Genomic DNA, 6,307 nt, shown 5'->3' on the forward strand with positions numbered 1-6,307 from the left:
TTTTGTGGAAGAGTTGCTAGTAATAATATACAGTCCAACTAAATAGGAACAAGGAAGGCAACTAACAAGTGTTAAGCACATCCTATAAGAGCTCCCTCCCCTAACTCTCTCCCAACCCTGTGAAAGGTGTGACTGACTGCTGGTTGAGGAAAAGGTGTGGGGAGGTGAGTAGCTTGTCCATGCTGGCACAGCTGTAAAGCAACACCACTGGAAGGGGGTGGAGCCCATTCAGTCATCACACCATGTTTCCTGTTGCTTCTATCAGTGAAAAAAAGTCAAGATCTCATGTTAGGGATCTGATGTAATAAATTACAGAGCAGCCATGCCATAGAATGCTAGTCACCCCTAAAAATAACATAGATGAAGATACATCTGCTTGGAGAGATGTTTGAAATATGCTACTAAGCTAATTATCAGACAGTGTTTATGTGTGGTCCCATGTGTGTGAAGGAGTCAATTTATAGGCACACGTAAGCATAGAAACATCCAGAGGCATAGATACCAAGGTTTAATCAGTGACTGTCTCGGGGTGATAAGGTGATTATGTCATTTCCCCTATCCATTTGTTTTTTATTTATCTATTTAAAAAAATCTGTATTATTTATTTTTTAAAAAAAGATTTTATTTATTTATTTGACAGACAGAGATCACAAGTAGGCAGAGAAGCAGGCAGAGAGAGAGGAGGAAGCAGGCTCCCTGCTGAGCAGAGAGCCCAATACGGGGCTTGATCCCAGCACCCTGAGATCATGACCTGAGCTGAAGGCAGAGGCTTTAACCCACTAAGCCACCCAGGTGCCCCAAATCTGTATTATTTATTTAAAAGTTCTTATATTTACTTTAAAAAAAATACTGGGGCATATTGACTTAGTATGAGCCTTCCAAATCATTACATGACACTCTGACTCTGGCTTCTCTGAATTCACACTGCTTCCTCTGGAGTGTTATAAAAGTCATCCCGTACTGAAAGTAGGCAAATGTGGGTTCCAGGCTCTGAACTTATCTACTGATGTACCCAGGATGTGTCCTGAGGCCAGTCCCCAGCTTTCCTGGCCTTAGCTGACAGTGGTCAGGCTAGCTGAGCTCTGAGGCTCCTTCTGCCCTAACACATATGTGCTTATATGTGTTCAGTTTCTCCTTTACAGACAGCCTGTAACCATTTCCAGTCTGCAGGAGAAAGATCTGAGAATATGAAATCATTTTGGTCTATAAAAAAAGTGTGGATAAACACCTGCCTAACCCATTTTGAGAAATAATAACACGACATTTATAAACCACTTTGCACAGAGCTTATGAATTCCCTCCCTAGAGGCTCTGAGTTTGACTCTACTTATTCTAATTATTTACATGCCTACGTTCCAGAGGAGTTGAGAATTTGCAACTGGTGAGAAGGGGAAACGCTTCCTCTTGAGATTACTGGGGATTCGGTGTTGTCCTCTTCTGTTGCTGATACAAAATGTTTCTCTGATGCAGAAAATGACCCCACAAAATAAAGTGTGACTCCATTTCAGACCCAACTTTCTTCCCAGCTGTACCCATGGGTGATTGCTGCTCCTGGAGGCAGCTGAACTGGACTGGAATCACATACTAGAATTACTACTTTACCCTATAGAGGCAGCTCGGTGCAGCAGGATCCATTATGAGGAAGGTCCTTTTCCTCCGGAGATGAAGCATTTGAAGGATGTTGGGTATCCTTGTTTCCTGCAAAATGATTCTAAGGCTGCTGGGCATAGATGAGTGTTTAAGGGTTCTGACTCTGAAGTTGGACAAACCAAAATTCACATCTTTACTCTGCCTCCTGTTACCATGGAGTTTAGGGGAGAAATTCCTTAACCTAGTCCCAGAAATCTTGTCTGGGAAATGTGGAAACTTAATAGTCATTTCATCAGGACATTTGTGAAGATTAAACAAAATCAGTGTGTCAGGAAACTATTCCCCAGCCATAGTAGGTATTCAGTAAGTAAAAGCCGTTAACATTACTATGAATCAAAGAAGGTGTTTCTGCCCTTTTATGAGGCACGAGCCAAATGTAGTCTCATAGTGGGAGAAGCAGATAATAGAAGATGAAGGAAGTGGGTCAGAAAACAAATAATATTACAGTGAATGCCACACACCTTGCCTGTAGTTTGCAATGGGAGAACATTGGGCAGCATAAATTATGGTGTCTGCAGATGCTCATAGAAGACAGTGTGAAAAAGGTAAAGGGATAATATCATACTGTATGTTTATGGATTCTTCTTTTTGATGTTTCAGCATTTTTTGGTTTGTTTTATGGTGATTCTTTTTTTCAGCTGAACCCCTATTTGGAAAAATCTTATCAGTTGAGTTGGCCCTTAGTTTAACTTGTCTGTTTCTTTTTTTTTTTAATTTTTAAAATTTTTTCAGCATTCCAAGATTCATTGTTTATGCACCACACCCAGTGCTCCATGCAATCCGTGCCCTCCTTAATACCCACCACCAGGCTCACCTAACCCCCGGCCCCTCTCCCCTCTAAAACCCTCAGTTTGTTTCTCAGTGTTCACAGTCTCTCATGGTTTGTCTCCCCCTGATTTCCCTCAAATCTTCACTTAGTTGTTTTCATATTTCTCTCCACTACTAGGCTAATTCATTCTGAACCTTATCATGCTCCAACTCCTGTGCGAAACCCTTGGTACAGATGCATTTCCTCCTCTCAAGGAGCAGACAGTCATATGTAGGGAGAAAACGAAGTGTTTACTTCGTTTGCAAACTTTTCCTCTCCTCCAGTCCATCAAGGAGGACCAACTGCAGGATTCTCCTTTGTGAAACAGGCTCCAAGCGTAATGCAACATCAGGAGAGCCATGGTGGAAGATATCTCTGCTAGCGAAGGCAGGGAGAAGTCAGTCCAGGAAGGGAGGTGCAGAAAAGGCTTCATTAGAAGGAGGGATGCCTGGGTGGCTTAGTCAACTAAGCATCTGTGTTCACCTCAGGTCATGATCCCAGGGTCCTGGGATAACTCCTGCATCAGGCTCTTTGCTCAGCAGGCAGCCTGCTTCTTCCTTGCCCTATGCCTATGGGCTCCCCCTGCTTGTGCTCTCTCTTTCTCTGTCAAATCTATCTATCTATCTATCTATCTATCTATCATCTTTTTATTTATTTATTTTTTTAGGACTTCATGGGAAGGAAAACTGTTACAAAGGTTTGGAGACATGTCATACTTGTATTTGTATTTTTATTCCAAATTCTCTGCTCCCTATTCTGGCATCTGTCATAGTGTCGTCGATGTGCTGTCCACCGGACCTCATCGAGTTCTTCCAGTTCCACAGAGGACAGCGTCTGTTCTCCCAGTGGGTGCTGACTTCTCTCTGGAAGGTCCCATGAGATGAAACCCAGGGCTATGGTCCAAGGAAGAAAAAAAAAAATCCATTAGGACAACTCCATAATAACCAAGGAATGGGAGTTAATAGAGTTAGAGAGCTGGGAGCATGAAGTCTGGGTTTGCCACATCACAGTGGTATGAACCTGAATGAATGACATCATCCCTTTAATTTTAAGTTTATGCACCTTTAAAATGAAAGTAGTGATGCCAATGCCACCATGAGATAAAGTTTATAAAATCAGTTAGCGAACTTTATGGAATTCAGAAGACTCTCTTTTACATTTTAGTTTCTTTCCATTGATTAGAAGACAGTCCACAATATTTTTTTTTAAAGATTTTATTTATTTATCAGAGAGAGAGAGGGGGAGAGAGCGAGCACAGGCAGACAGAATGGTAGGCAGAGGCAGAGGGAGAAGCAGGCTCCCTGCTGAGCAAGGAGCCTGATGTGGGACTCGATCCCAGGACACTGGGATCATGACCTGAGCTGAAGGCAGCTGCTTAACCAACTGAGCCACCCAGGCATCCCAGTCCACAATAGTTTGATGAGCCTTTTCTACATCCCTCCACCTGGCTCATTTGTGGGGGAAGATCTATTTCAGATGGTATCATTTAGAAAATCAGATATTTAAGCCTTGATTAAATGACCCCTTGCTCAGTCAGAGTTCAATATCAATACCCCTTAATGACTGTTGCTTTTATCAGCTGGGATTTTATTTGATCTAAATGTTAAATCCCTAGGACAGCTTTTAGGGTCGCTTTTGCCACTTGATTACCTTAGAATGGCACACCTTGTATCCAAGTGTGATAAGAAGTCAGCTTAAGTGTAGAACAGGGAGTAATCTAAAGTCTCAGAAATTCTGAATTTATATCAACGATGAATTCTCCGTAGGCCTGTCTGGTCTATCAACAGAGAACCCGATAAGGGAGAGGAAGAGTAGAGTGGTGACACAGCATTGTCCAGGAATGAGTTAGCATCAGATGCAAAGTGCACTTTGAAGGTGAGAAGGGCAGGGCGGGAAAGGCGTGTTACAGAAGCGGCTCACCCAGCCTTTCTCAGGCTCACGTGAGGAAACTCCGGAGTGTATTAACTTACTGGGCTTCTTTGCAAGGAGGTAATTTAATAGTTCTAATGCTATATGCATCTCGAAACCACTATTTGTTCTGTGTTTAAAACAGGAAATTGAAGTTTGACAAAGTCATTTAGACCAGCCTGGATCTCATGCAAAGCAATTGGTTCAGAGCTATTAGCACAGCAGATTTCCCGGTCCAGTGAGAGTTTGACATAGTAGGGAATCTCTTCGTGATTCTTTCCATATCAAGCTCCGGGCAAACTGCCCTTCCTGCGTCTTTAACTTGTTTCTTTGATTACTTTTTCAGTGTCTCTCAGGAAAGTTCTTCCTCAATTTGGTACTCACTGGTCCAAGCCTGTCGCGCTCTCCCTGCCTGCAGAGATGACGCAACACCCCCACACACACAGGTCGATGCACAAGCTCTTGTTTATTCCCTGGTCAATCTTTCTCCTCCCTTTCTTTCTCCTTCCCCTGCGGGGAAGTTCCCTTGCCTTATATAGGGCATAACAGCCAATCACAGAGGTGTTCACGTGAACAGGAGGTATCTGGGGCTCGTAGGCAGTGGTGGCACGCGGTGTTCATGTGACCAGCACGAGGTCACGTGTGGCCAGGGCGGGTGTTTTTCAGGCTGTCCGTGCTGCTCGGGCTATGTAGCCGGCGCCGTCTTAGGGGCGCGACCCCGGCACAAGCCCTTGCTTCCATCCCTTTCTCCTTTGCTCTTTTTCTTTTCCTTCCTTCCTTCCTTCCTTCCTTCCTTCCTTCCTTCCTTCCTTCCTTCCTTCCTTCCTTCCTTCCTTCCTTCCTTCCTTTCTCTCCCTTTCTTCCCTTCTTCCTTCCTTTTTTTCTCTCTTTCTCTTTCTTTCTTTTCAAATACACAATCTTCGAAAAACTGTATCAGATGGAGATCTCCTAAATTTACTGTTCTCCACTCCTCACTTTTTTTCTTGGCTGTCTACTCAAATTTCTCCCTTATACTTTTGCAGTAATATTTCATATAGTCACTCTTTTCCTCTAAATGGTTGCCAAAATATGCAGCTGCTTCCTCCTGAATATTGTGAAGATCCACCTTCTTATCAAAAGGGGAAAAAGGACTTAATTTCCAAACCCCAAATTCCAGTTAAACATATAAGAAATGAAGAGTCTCTAGACAACTACTATCTGGTCGACTGTTTATATATATATATATATTTTCTGCTTCATTTTACAGTCCCGACTTCACTTGCTTGGGTCAGCCTAGGCCAAGGCAGTCACAAACATCATTTCCCTTGCTTCCATTCCACTATTCACTTGGGTGCCCTGTCCAGGCAGGAGTGCAGCTAAAAGTTGTACACTGCACACCAGTAACCTTTTCCCTCTTGACCAGGGTAACCAGGACCGGAAGGACCTATAGAAAAACATCCTCTCCATCTATTCTTTTTTTTTTTTAAGATTTTATTTCTTTGATAGACAGAGAGAGATCACAAGTAGGCAGAGAGGCAGGCAGAGAAGGGTGGGGCAGCGGGGGTGGGGGGGAAGAAGGCTCCCTGCTGAGCAGAGAGCTTGATGTGGGGCTTGATCCCAGGACCCCGAGATCATGACCTGAGCCTAAGGCAAAGGCTTAACCCACTGAGCCACCCAGATGCCCCCCTCCCTCTATTCTTATTCTTCCTGGTCAATAAAATAGACATCTCGGGGCGCCTGGGTGGCTCAGTGGGTTAAAGCCTCTGCCTTCAGCTCAGGTCATGATCTCAGGGTCCTGGGATCGAGCCCCACATTGGGCTCTCTGCTCAGCGGGGAGCCTGCTTCCCCCTCTCTCTCTCTACCTACTTCTCTGCCTGCTTGTGATCTTTGTCAAATAAATAACTCTTTAAAAAATAAATAAAATAGACATCTGCAGCCTGTTTGTGGTAAGAGGAAGAAGTG

This window comes from Mustela erminea, chromosome 8 (assembly GCF_009829155.1).
Source record: "Mustela erminea isolate mMusErm1 chromosome 8, mMusErm1.Pri, whole genome shotgun sequence".
Taxonomy (NCBI): Eukaryota; Metazoa; Chordata; class Mammalia; order Carnivora; family Mustelidae; genus Mustela; species Mustela erminea.